The sequence below is a fragment of the Salvelinus alpinus genome, chromosome 33 (genome assembly GCF_045679555.1).
Source record: "Salvelinus alpinus chromosome 33, SLU_Salpinus.1, whole genome shotgun sequence".
Lineage (NCBI taxonomy): Eukaryota > Metazoa > Chordata > Actinopteri > Salmoniformes > Salmonidae > Salvelinus > Salvelinus alpinus.
This window is the reverse complement of record NC_092118.1, coordinates 14500411-14514518: the sequence shown is the minus strand read 5'-3', so window position 1 is coordinate 14514518 and position 14108 is coordinate 14500411. Positions and strand designations below refer to the sequence as shown.

Genomic DNA, 14108 nt, shown 5'->3' with positions numbered 1-14108 from the left:
GAGCGACACACAGAAGCATCCAGGGTCAATGCCCTGCTCAAGGGCACGTTGACAGATCTCCCACCAGGCCAAAAAACGTGAACCCGAACCCTCCAAGATCCCCCCACAGTTCCCAAATAGCTGTGCCTCAACCATCCGAGACCCCCCCCAAGAAGAAATAACAAATACTATTAATTCCATTCCCAAGAATCCCCCCAATGCACCAAAAACCAAGAAAATGAACTAAAGAGAAAAAAGGAAAAGACAGAAGAAAACGGCAAACAACAATGCAAAACAAACACAAACGGCATCAGCCTCAGGTAAAAACCGGCATTAGCTATAAAAACACTGCCACTCAGTGTCATTCAAACTTACTTTGTATGATGTTTTATTTTGACTTTATTTCTTTTTTTACTTTTTGACCATCATTCTATCTCTCGCACAGCAACTCCACTCCCACTTGTCTCCAATTCCACATCCCAACCCTCAGCTTCCCTCAGCCCATCCCACCTCTCTCTGCTGGCCACCCACTTCGGGTTTCTACGTAACATATATCTTTCAACTTTGCTGTGATGTTTAACGTACAATTTCAATCTATCTAATCTAATCCACAGATTGCTAGTTGAAGATAAATACTTTTACTAAGAGTATTAGTATACTAGTAATTGACTGACCCGGTCTCTCCAGATCTCCCAACAATACTATATCTAGGGTCAATTTTAGATCAATGTTAGGCATTTTCAGCCATTCCTGAACCTGAGACCAGAAACAGGCTACCTGAGGGCAATACCAAAATAAAATGGTCTATTGATTCTGTATCCTCACAACAAAATCTGCAGAGCTTCGATGATTTTATGCCTTAACTGACTTGCCTCATTAAATAAAGGTAAAATAAAATATGCCCCAAATATTTAACGTTTTGTTGGTGGCAAGAATTCGATATAATAATTTTAGCTGAAAAGCACAAAGTCTTGAATCTTGCGTCGTTTTATTTATTAACTCATGATGTACCCATGGAATGGGTACATCAAACATCTCTTCCAAACTATTTTGCAATCTATTTTGCAATCTGTATGGCACAGTTGTCACAGTTGTCAACATCCTGGTCCTCAAATGAAAGTCTTGAATCTTGCGTCGTTTTATTTATTAACTCATGATGTACGCATGGAATGGGTACATCAAACATCTCTTCCAAACTATTTTGCAATCTATTTTGCAATCTGTATGGCACAGTTGTCAACATCCTGGTCCTCAAATGAAACTGGTATACTTTCATATTTATGCTATTTTTATTCCTCTGCCAGTTTTGATCCTTTATATTGGGCAGACAGACCAGTTCCCTACCTCCTCCTGCTGCCACCTACCTCCTCCATTTTTGGGGCAATGCTGTAATCAATTGGTTGTACTCTTGGATTGAGCAGACCTTCCCGTACAATTCTGATAACTCCATGAAGGACATAACTCTACCACTCCAATTTACAATAGAATTTAAGAACAAAATACCCTTTTCAAAACATCTTTCCCATAAATACAGGTATTTTATCAACCAGCACATTTGAGTTCAGCCATAATATTTGTTGTAATATTTGTTCCATCTTTTCAGGGGGATGAAATTGAAATTGTAGCCAGCTCTGCAATGCTTGTTTGAAAAACAGATATACTTTGAAAAAAGTATAATTTTCAAATAATCGAAAATGAGGACAGGGAAGTTAGTTGGAGACGGAACAACGAGGGGGAGGAAGTCATCTTTGATACAGCCATTATTACTGGACCTTCCTGACTGCACCCCTGCCCAAACCTCTAGTCCTTTCCCACTCTGACACAGCACTTGATCTATTCGAAAGATGGACAGACACAGGAGCCAAACACATTCCCCACAACGATTCACAGATGCACGTAAACACGCACAGACACACAAAAACACTTCAGGCAGGGTCCTGGTAGGAAACAGGTCTGCACTCACTCCTCTCAGAGACCACACATAGGAAAAGATTCCCAAACGGCTTCCCTGGCTGCATTCACAATAATCCACTCATACTTTTAAGGAAAGCATAGCACCATTAACTGGGGAAAAGAGTAGATTCATCTGCTCACTGCCTTGGATCTATAGGCACATATATATATAGAACCTTTCCTAGTATAAGCCTATTGAATTGCCTCTGGTGCACATGAGGGCAACAGCATTCCATGTTTAATCAATAGGCTCTGCAGAAGTATTCAGTTCCCTTTGAAGCCCAGCCCTGGATCTGGTTTCCTAATCACCTCCCCATTCCCCCAGCCTTTCCAATACAATGTAGCTGTTTTCACACACAGCATGAGGCCGAGCTGGGTCAGCCTGTTTAGGGAGAGGGAGAGAGACAAGATTGGACAAAATCCCACACTAGGGCCAGCATTCAACACAACTAGCATCCTGCACACAGCTAGCTAATGGTGGAATTATCTTCCTGCTATGGTGGGCCTGCTTTACGGAAATCAATTATACAGCTCTCATCCAATCACAACAGCGGGAGAGAGGTTCTGTCTGATATTTAAGTAGCCAACAGCATTCTATGCAGCAGTGTGTTGAGAATGAATAGATTTTCTAAGGTGTCATGTAGGAAAATATCTTGATACAAAGAAACAAAACAAGAGTAAAGTGTGGGTTTGTGTTATGCTGGGGAAAAAACTAAAACCAAGGGATACTTTGGTATTTTGGCAATAAGGCACTATCTACTTCCCCAGAGTCAGATTAAGTCATGGATACCACTTATGTCTGTGTCCAGTATGAAGGAAATTAGAGGTAGTTGTGTGTACAAATGCTAACTAGCATTAGCGCAATGACAGGAAGTCTAAGGGTATCGACTAGCATGCTAGCAGATACACATAGAATTAAAGTCATTGCTATCTACTAGCATGCTAAAAGATACCAATAGACTTCCAGTCATTGCGCTAACGCTAGTTAGCAATTGCGCTAGCGCTAGTTGGCAACTTCCTTCAAAGTGCTCTCAGGGACATAAAAACGGTATCCACAAGTTCATCGGACTCTTGGGAAGTAGATAAAGGGCCTCATTGCCAAAATCCCAAAGTATCCCTTTAAGAGTGGTAGCGGGTTAGCTCAAAGAAAAACACCATATGGTGAGGGAGGAATTGCTCAGCAAAAGGCAAACAGGCTAGTTAGTGAGCTCATCCCCATATAGCCCAAGCAGAGGCTTAATTGTTCAGCATTTCCCGATAGAGCTAATTAAAAAAAAGAGAAGAGGTGGAGGAGGAAGCAACAGAAACAGGGCATTGATCAGCCAGGAGGGGAGGCCTAACAAACCCAGCAGGAGCTGCAGTGATACACACTCGAATATTGATGGGGCTACAAACAGAGCATTTAACAGATACAAACCAAACACATGTGTTGTTATCAATGATGTGTATAAACCCTGGATTGCTGATGCTAGGTATTGGCCATAGAGAGGCTTTGAAGCCACCGGTCGGCCATATTGGTACTCCCCAGTAGTAGCAGTCCTCCAATGGAATTCTACAGTATTTCAATTAAATGTTTCAAAGACAAAATTACATGTATTTAAGTATTTGTTTGTGTCGTAGTAGTGGGACAGTAACATTAGTACTCCAAAAATATCTAATTTTAAAAGTATGCATTAAGGTGTCTAATATAATAAACAAAAACGAATGTCAAAAACGAATGTAGACATTAATAAATGCATTTCTACAGCTTCTAAAATCTTTTTTTACAATGGTGGAGTACCACCAAGATGGCTGTGCGGTGGCTTCAATACAGCGCACCCATGTCAGTCATCCAGGATTTATATACATCATTGGTTGTTATTGCCTAGTACTCTGGCTAGGCTTAGCATTGTGCAGAGTGGAGCCCGGCCAGTTAACAGTGTTGTTCTGGGTCAGGATTCTCCAGCTTGTCTTACTGCATTAAGAAGGGAGGGGAGGGGAGGAGACTGTTCTGAGCAGATTCAGCTTTCCTCTCCTCTGTGTGTCTGGTTTCTGCTGCGTCACCACTAAAGCTGGTGGGTCTGATCACTGCCAGAAACCTGAGGGATCACACAGCCTCAGCCTGAGAGCACAGCCAGCACCAAAACCAACTCACTTCGTAGATGCACGCACACACACACACTGCTGTAGAACTAACACAACAGTGCACAAGTAGGACGGAGCCTAGCTTAATCCCTGTAAAACCAAAGACAACTGGCTTTGACCACCCAAGAAACAGGAGAGCAACATGAATAAGTGTGTATTTCAATGCAACATCAAAGTAGGAGTGTCTGGATCAGGCCCAGTCAAATGCTAGGTCTCTGTCACTGACAGCTTCAAACGTGTACCTGCTGGTTCCAACCCACCAACACCACAATCATCTTCTTCAGCACCTATTGGGTGGTAAATTGGAGACGAGACAGCTCGTCTCCTCATCGCAGTCAGAATGGTGAGAATTGAGGACAAGCACATGGAGGCCCAGGCCTGAGACCCAGGATGTCTGCTTTCAATCGCAGCCCTCTTTTAAACAAACAACCTCTGACATGGTCTCCTCTGAAACCCTCTCCTCTGCCCCCTTTCACCTGGATAACCTCTGTTGCAACAGGCAGCGGTGGAAGACTTTATTAAATGACAGTGGTAGTGTAGCGTTCAGCCCTAATACGGGGTTTAACATTTCAGGCTAAAACAACCAGAGCCCATCACACGTTGTAACCAAAATTTTAATCTTCATTGCCGTGTTTCAAACAGTCTTTTTGTGAGGTGCAGCCAGGAACTACTTCTGTACGATGGCGAGTAGTGGGGTCAATAAACCAGGAGGATTCGCCATCATTTAAAATCTCCAGTTTGGCTTCCCAGATAAGGGCGATAAAACATTAACAGAATATTGCCACTGCTCAACGAGAAAAGCCTATGTAGCTGTCAACACCTCAAACACGTTGACACATTTATGCTGCAATTACCCCAGTATTCCTACCGGCGGAGTGAGACGAAAACACAAAGAAACTATTTTCTCTCCGCTCTGCATTCAAGCAGCCCTTTGCAGCTGATTCTGACCGGGCCAAAGAAATTACACGAGCAATAGGGGGTTTATAGCCGTAAACATGCGCCCATTCTCGGCGGTTGAGAATAAGGGGTTTCATTCAGCACCTCGTGAAAGTGCTCAAGCCACATTACGAACACCTCTCGCACCCATTTCAGCAAACCGGTAGTACCTGCTCTATATAAGCAAGCTAAAGCCACAGTTGTCAATGAATTGTCCAATGCACCCGTGTTGAGCTAACCACAGATGGATGGACCTACAGAGAGCTACTTAAAAGGAAAGATTCATCCATTTTGAATGCTATATTTTTTTGTGCATCTCTGAGCGATGTTTTAACGGTTCCCGGGATCATTTCATGTGTGTCTGAGCTTTTGTCGTTCAAGCAGGCAGGAAATTGGCCAGTATGACATAGCAACGCAATAAAGCCACTCACTACAATGGAAGTTAAAAGGAATACGACTTTTAGATGGCGAAAACGTCTATCATACATGTCAGATTTCAACACTGGCCAACGTCATAACGCAGGAGGTGGTCTTCTCTCGAATAAGCCATTGATCAAATTTTTGCTATATTCCTAACTCGAGAAATTTGTCATTTAGAGTCCACCACATTTCTCCCATTTGTCTGCCTCTTCAGTCCAGGGTGCATTGCATGATGCCGTGGCATCCACTCTGCGTGGCACATTGACCTGCAGGTTGAACATAGTGAGATTGTACACTCCTACATTGATAGTGCAGCTTGTTTGGGAGATTTTACAGCCAACGAGCTACTTACTTCACATGCTGACATTGACTTTGGTATTATAGTGTGTAGCTAAGTTTGCCAGCTAGCTACACTTAATGACCAAATGTATGTGGACACCTGCTCGTCGAAAATCTCATTCCAAAATCATGGGCATTAATATGGAGTTGGTCCCCCTTTGCTGCTATAACAGCCTCCACTCTTCTGGGAAGGCTTCCAACTAGATGTTGGAACATTTGTGGGAACTTGCTCCATTCAGCTATAAGAGCATTAGTGGGGTTGGGCACTGATGTTGGGACAGTAGGCCTGGCACGCAGTCGGAGTTCCAATTCATCTCAAAGGTGTTTGATGGGGTTGAGGTCAGGGCTCTGTGCAGGCCAGTCAAGTTCTTCCACACCGATCGACAAACCATTACATGACCTCGCTTTGTGAACGGGGTCATTGTCATGCTGAAACAGGAAAGGGTCTTAGCCAAACTGTTGCCAAAGTTGGAAGCACAGAATAGTCTAGAATGTCATTGTATGCCGTAGCATTAAGATATCCCTTCACTGGAACTAAGGGCCTAGCCCGAAACCTGATAAACAGCCACAGACCATTACTCCTCCAGAGAACGAGTTTCCACGCGTCCAGAGTCCAAAAGCGGCGAGCTTTACACCACTCCAGCCGACGCTTGGCATTGCGCATTGTGATCTATGCCTTGTGTGGGGCTGCTCGACCATGGAAATCTATTTCATGAAGCTCCCGACGAACAGTTCTCGTGCTGACTTTTCTTCCAAAGGCAGTTTGGAACTTGGTAGTGAGTGTTGCAACCGAGGACATGCGATTTTTACGCACTCCGCGTACCACTTTGCGCCTAGCCATTGTTGCTCCTAGACATCTCCACGTCCCAATAACGGCACTTACAATTGACCGGGGCAGTTCAAGCAGGACAGACATTTTTACAAAATGACTTGTTGGAAAGCAGGCATCCTATGACAGTGCCACTTTGAAAGTCACAGAGCTCTTCAGTAAGGGCCATTCTACTGCCAATGTTTGTCTATGGAGAGTGCATGGCTGTGTGCTCGATTGTATACACCTGTCAGCAATGGGTGTGGCTGAAATAGCTGAATCCACTCATTTGAGGGGGTGTCCACATACCTTTGTAGTGCAGTGTACCTAGCTAGCCAGCCCATAGAGAAAGGGAAAGGAGATACCTAGTCAGTTGTACAACTGAATGCATTCAACTGAAATGCGTCTTCCAGCGAGCACTGCAATGTGGGTTTTGCAGTCGACTTGAGCTGCAACAGATATCCACAATGATTGAATTGCTACCAACCTTAAAGTAACGATAAAATTAAACATTTGTTCACCAGAAATGTAACAGTGTAAATTATGGGAATTGGTGGTTTTGGGAGGATTTTTCCTTTAACAGTGACAGCTAATCACTTTTAGCCCGGAGTCGGAGAGGATAAGTACCGTGCTGCAGACACCTTTGAGAGTCTGCAGCATCTTTTTCTCTATGTAAGAAAAACATTATAGCACAGGCCTATACAATGTCTGAACCATATTCACAAGCATATATCACTTAATTTTAGTGGTTTTGATGAGTAATGATGTGTTTTCACAAAATCAGGAATACCAACACTTTGCATTTTCTTTAATAAACCAAAATTAACTACAGTAACTGTTGGCATTTAACTTTCCCTCAGTACCAAAACTGAACCTTAATCCCAAAATCCAAATACGTACCGAAAAGGTGGGTTTGGTGAACCGTTACACTCCTAAGCCCTAGTGCAAGGTAGGCACTTACTAAGGACTTGATTGGACTGTGGTGTGGCCGTTTGAATCTTAATTCGCTGGTCCCCTCAGGTCATGTACGTCCTCAATTTTAATATGAGCCTAATCATCTGGCATCAAAACCAGCTGGTAGGAGGTGTGGAGGGGGCAGAAGATGGAGGAGAGGCGGAGACAGGAGAGAGGCCTGACTGGTCACAGCATGTTGACTGGGCAGCGGCAGGAAGCAGCACTGAGGTGTGACCAGTGGAGGGGAGATGCACTAAAAGGAGCATGTGAATTATTGATGATTAAGCCAGCAGGCCAGGCCACAGTGCTAATGCAGAGAGCCTCTTCATAAAGCAGCCTGGGTACGGTTACACATTACATCACCCCTCCCTTCCCTTCCTCACCCTGCCTCCAAACTCTCCTCCCCCATCCGCAGCACACAGTCTTTGGGATGCATTATTAATCCGGCCCGGGGATTGCACAGGCCTGCTGAATCGAGATGCACTACATTTCTCTCTTCCCCTCTCGTTTTCTCTGTCTCTCAAACACACACATAGATCAAACAACTGCTTGACCAGTCAGGAATTACGGAGGAGAGGAGTATTGAGAATAAAGAATGAACAACAGAAACTATTACAGAAACGTATATGGGTTCACACAAGGGCTATGTCATGTAGCCCCACTGTCGCATTAGCTTTTAGAAATCGGCATTTTCAAAATGTAGACCATCCCCCCCAAAAATCAGCATTTTAAACCATTTCAACCGCGTTTTACATTGAAAGTCAACAGCGTTTACACAGGTAGCCTAGCGGTTAAGAGCATTGGGTCAGTAACCAAAAGGTCTCTGGTTCAAATCTCTGAGCCAGTAAGGTATAAACTCTACTGTTCTGCCCTGAAAGCAAGGCAGTTATATCCCAACAACTTCTCCCCGAGCACCGATGACGTGGACCAGAGTCAGCGCACTCTCAATGTTTTTTTGCCATCATTGTAACCCTGCCACACACACACACACACACACACACACACACACACACTATATGATACATTAAACATAAGAATGAGTGTGAGTTTGTCAAAACCCGGCTCGTGGGAAGTGACAACGAGCTCTTATAGGACCAGGGCACAAATAATAATCAATAATTTAGCTTTTTATTTAGCTATCTTACATATACAACTATATGTTCATCGAAAATGGTGAATAACTTACCACAGGTTAATGAGAAGGGTGTTCTTGAACGGATGCACATAACTCTGCAATGTTGGGTTGTATTGGAGAGAGGCTCAGTTTTAAATCATTTCCCACACAGTCTGTGCCTGTATTTCGTTTTCATGCTAGTGAGGGCCGAGAATCCACTCTCACATAGGTACGTGGTTGCAAAAGGCATCAGTGTCTTAACAGCGCGATTTGCCAAGGCAGGATAATCTGAGCGCAGCCCAATCCAGAAATCTGGTAGCTACTTCTGATTAAATTACATTTTTTACAGAACCGCTTGTTGCAATTTCGATGAGGCTCTCTTGTTCAGGTATAGTTAAGTGGACTAGAAACAGGGCATGAAAGGGATAACGAATCCAGTTGTTTGTGTCATCCGCTTCTTGAAAGTACCTGCGTAATTGCGCACCCAACTTTCACTGAACACTAGATGGTTAAATTTTATTTTTGGCAGTGAAACAAGGCTACTCAGGCGAGAAAAAGACCTCACCCAAATGTATAGCCCCGTTGGAAAACATAAATGGACTGTTTGAAAATGTGATGTAAAAAAAGTTTAAATATATATATATATTTTTTTATGTGAATCACATTTTATTTGGCGTACCCCCGACAGCATTGCGCCTACATACCCCAGTTTGTGAATACCTGCCTTGATCAGGGGCATGCAACTGTAGATTTCCTTCAGACAAAACATTTATGCAACACATTCTGCAGAAAATAGCTTTGTTTTCATTAGTTAACAACAGAAGTGCAACACTATTTGGCTAACAGCCACACATAAGTAAATTAGCTTACAATTTCATGATTTGGAGCAAACTGTGACTGAAGCAGATGCTTTTTATTGTAGTATTTTAGATCTGCGTTTACAAAACGCAGCATGACTCTGCTTTAACGCGACACCCGAGAGCCTAGTTCCCAAACAACTTCACAGAGTAGCGCCTGTGCAGTGCAAGAGCAACAGACAGCTGGACTGAGCCATTCCACACCATGCTTAGGTAGGAGGACTGAACCATTCCTCCCCCCCCCCCCGCTCTGCACATAACTCATGTGAGCTCTGTGTGAGCGTGTTTGCCTCCTGCCAGCACCGTGTGGCCTGCAGGAAACGGTGGGAATGAGACTGAGGAAGGAAAGAGAGGAGGCCTGGAGGAGAAATGAAGTGGAGGAACGAAGGGACAAAAGGGAAACAGGAAAAGAGGGTGAGATAAGGAGTCAGATGGACCTAGGACCTGTTTACACCAAGATTTTAAGACTGTTGGACAACGGATGGGACTCGATGGATATTTATGAAGAGTGTGTATCATGAAAAGCGTTGTATAACTGTGGTATTTCCGTGTTGGATTAATGTGCATCCATGATGTTCACTACGAGTAAGAAGGCACCACCTGCATACTTTTCTCTGTTTTTGGGGAGACTATCACACAAGTAGTTGTCTAAATATCGCACAACAACAAAAGTCTTCTTCATGAGTCAGTTGCCAAAGTGTAACCTAGGATATACCACTGGAGACACGGCGCAAATCAAAGCAAACAAAACAACTGCTACAGAAAGCAGCACAAGGCTTGTGGACACACAACATGTTATTCCCAACCGGTATCGAACCAAATCACAGCTGAAGCCTGGAAGTTGTTTCAGTATATTTACCAAGCAGACCTCCCACCCTCCTTATGCACACAAACTACAAACATGTAGAGTGCTTGCTTGGCTCCATCAAACATAGATTGCAAAACCCGTTGGCCACTGCTCTGTGCCTCTCCCACAGTGAAAAGTGCATGGGCTCATGTTAGCGAAAAGAGCGAGGGAGACAACAGGAAGCGCAGAGGAGAGGAGGAGTGGGGGGCATCCTACAGCCTCAGACCAGGAAAGAAAAGAAAGGAGAGAGAGGAGAGAGAGAGAGAGAAAGAGAACAGAAATGAATAAAGATAACCTCTAACACTGAGGCAGAGTGAGATGTTTCTTCAGTGTGCTTCAATCCTCAAGGCCACACATTCTGAGCTTTTCAACATGGAAATACAATCCTGTGAAAAGAAAAACAAGCCAGGGAATGTGTGTGTGCATGTGTGTTGACTTTGCAGTAGACCAGCATCAGTCTGTTTTGTGTGTGTGTGTGTGTGTGTGTGTGTGTGTGTGTGTGTGTGTGTGTGTGTGTGTGTGTGTGTTTCTGCTGCAGCAGTTAGTCAGTTAACAGAGCCTGCACATAGCAGGGCACTATGAGCCTGAGTTGCTGCCACTGCCTCCAGATTTTCATTGTTGCCTGTGGAGCCTGAGCCGCCAGCCCTGGCCTCCCCCTCCCCTCCCCCTCACTGCGGCAGCGCAGATGGTAGCTCTGTGACCTCGCCGTTCCTGCCTCCTTGTTTTGATCCTGCAGTCCTGATTGTTCAGGCTAATCCCACACTCCCAGAGTCCTTGGCAGAGTGCCAGGACTGTTATTAAGCGCACAAAGGTTTTTCGTTCCGGCTTCCGTCATCGCTGCCCCCCTCTCTCTCTCTCTCTCTGGTTCTCCCTCTCTGTGTTGCTGAAGCCAGCTTGGCCAGCCTCTACCTCCGTGGATCTCCACAAGGCGTGTCTGATCAGAGAGCTCCACCTCGCCTCAGCATCTCCCCCTGCCTACAGTATAAACAACACAGACCTTCCTCTCCCTCTCTCCCCAATTCAATGGGCTTTATTGGCATGAGAAACATGTTTACATTTCGCTCTGTCATGTTCTTCCCTTCCTGCCCTTTTTACGCCTAGCTTGGTGAGAGGTGTCATTTATCTTTTGCCTAGATGACAGATGGAAATGAATTATGTGAAGTCAAAAGGCTTAGGCCTGGACTGTAACACGGCACGACAAAACCTATTCCCCCTCAGGAGACTGAAAAGATTTGGCATGGGTCCTCAGATCCTCAAAAGGTTGTACAGCTGCACCATCGAGAGCATCCCTGATGGGTTGCATCACTGCATGGTATGGCAACTGCTCGGCCTCCGACCGCAAGGCACTACAGAGGGTAGTGCGTACAACCCAGTACATCACCGGGGACAAGCTTTCTGCCATTCAGGACCTCTATATCAGGCGGTGTCAGAGGAAGGCCCTAAAAATTATCAAAAGACTCCAGCCACCCTAGTCATAGACTGTTCTCTCTGCTACCACACAGCAAGCGGTGCCGGCGCACGGGGCCTAGGTCCAAGAGGCTTCTAAATAGCTTCTACCCCCAAGCCATAAGTCTCCTGAACATCTAATCGAATGGCTACCCAGACTATTTGCCCCCCCCCCCCCCCCCTACTTTGCTGCTACTCTCTGTTATTATCTATGCATAGTCACTTTAATAACCTATATCTACATGTACATATTACCTCAGTTACCTCCCCACACATTGACTCTGTACCGGTACCCTCTGTATATAGCCCTGCTATTGTTATTTACTGCTGCTCTTTAATTATTTGTTATTCTTATCTCTTACTTTTTTTGGTATTTTCTTAAAACTGCATTGTTGGTTAAGGGCTTGTAAGTAAGCATTTCACTGTAAGGTCTACACCCGTTGTATTCAGCACATGTGACAAATACAACACAGCTCTGCCCCCCTCCTTCCTACCTTCTCAGGCTCTGAAATGAAAGATATCCAAACATGAGAATACTAGAGCAGCATGTTGCTTAGCAACCTACGCTAGCCATACTGCAAGTGTCCATGTAAGGGGCTGGGCAGAGAATGACGTGCACGCACACGCATATACGCACACACGCTCAAAGTCCTGGCTGTCAGGCAGGTTCAGAGTCCTTGCTGCACACGCGCCTAAGTACACTGCCAATATCAAGTAAATTTGCTTGTGCTTTAAAGCATAACAGAAACGAAGAACCCTGTACAGACAGGTTGCATAAAACATAACGCTGCTGGCAAACTGTTGTGGCCAATTGACCTTAGATTGATGTGTTAAATTAACAACATAACATGGACTCTAAAGTAGCTTGCTACAATCACAGCTCTTCCAGACGGAATATAGCCTTTCTACTCAGTTTGGGAATGACAAAAACAAGAGGTGAGCTGCACAACAATGTTTCTGATACACCTGGCTGCAACATCACGGTCAGATTAGACCGTTAATAAACAGGCTGTTCCTATAGGTGTGTGTTAGTGATCTGTGGGGGTTGTATGGCTAGATGGCTGAAGCTTTTGGACTACAGGAAATGGAGGGCTGAGCACGCCCCAACCACATCGACTGGGCTGTAGTGGAGCGGGTCGAGAGCTTCAAGTTCCTCTGTGTCCCACATCACTAAGGATCTATCATGGTCTAAACAAACCAACACAGTCAACACAGTCGTGAAGAGGCCACGACAACGCCTCTTCCTCCTCAGGAGGCTGAAAAGATGTGCCATGGGCTCTCAGACCCTCAAAAAGTTCTACAGCTGCACCATTGAGAGCATCTTGACTGGCTGCGTCACCGCTTGGTATGGCAACTGCTTGGCATCTGGCCGCAAGGCGCAACAGAGGGTAGTGTGGACGACCCAGTACATCACTGGGGCCAAGCTCGCTGTCATCCAGGACCTCTATACCAGGCGGTGTCAGGGGAAGGCCCTAAAATTGTCAAAGACTCCAGCCACCCTAGTTATAGACTGTTCTCTCTGCTACCCCACAGCAAGCGGTACCAGAGGAGCAAATCTCGAAACAGGATCCTGAACAGCTTCTACCCCCATGTCATAAGACTACTAAATAGTTAGTTAAATAGCGATCTGCATTGACCCTTCTTGCACTAACTCTTTTGACGCTGCTGCTACTGTTTATTATCTATCCTATTGCCTCGTCACTTTACCACTACCTGTGTCTACATTAATTCGTACCTCTGCACATCAACTCAGTATTGGTACCCTGTGTATATAGCAAAGTAATCGTTACTCTGTGCATTTATTCCTTGTTATTTTTTTTTCTATATTTTTCTCTCTTTATTGTTGGGAAGGGCCCGTAAGTAAGCATTTCACTCTGCGTGTTTACGAAGCATGTGACAAATACAACTTGATTTGATTGAGCCAAACAGCTGTGGCGTTAGGCGGGTTTGCTAGGCGAGGCACGGCAGGAAAGGGGTATAAAAGGTGTGAGGGGCTCAGCAGCAGGAAGAGAGCAAACAGAGAAGGAAACGAGAGGCAGACGCAGACTGAAGTCGCATCATAAACGAGAGCATTTTTACACTTTTATAACACTGCCATATTTACCAACACAAAAGGCCCCGGTGCAGAGTACTGCCCGCTCACCCAACAGCTGTCATTTACAGAGCCTGACTAACATCTACAGTGTAGACCAAAATACCACTCCATACAAAAAAATACTGTTTTTCCTCCCCTGAAAATATACAGGAAAGACTAATTTAGTTTGTTGGAAGGCAGGGATAAGGCCCATGTGAGATTGTCTTGGAGGTGGTGGTGGTGGGATATAGCCAACC

At 44.8% G+C, this 14108-nt stretch overlaps 1 protein-coding gene across 3 annotated transcripts in view; it reads right to left on the bottom strand.

Moving 5' to 3' along the window:
* The window catches only part of LOC139563012 (ankyrin repeat domain-containing protein 11-like), a 140168-nt gene that overhangs the window by 66278 nt on the left and 59782 nt on the right, over window positions 1-14108 (bottom strand). The gene's annotated exons all lie outside the window — the stretch shown is intronic.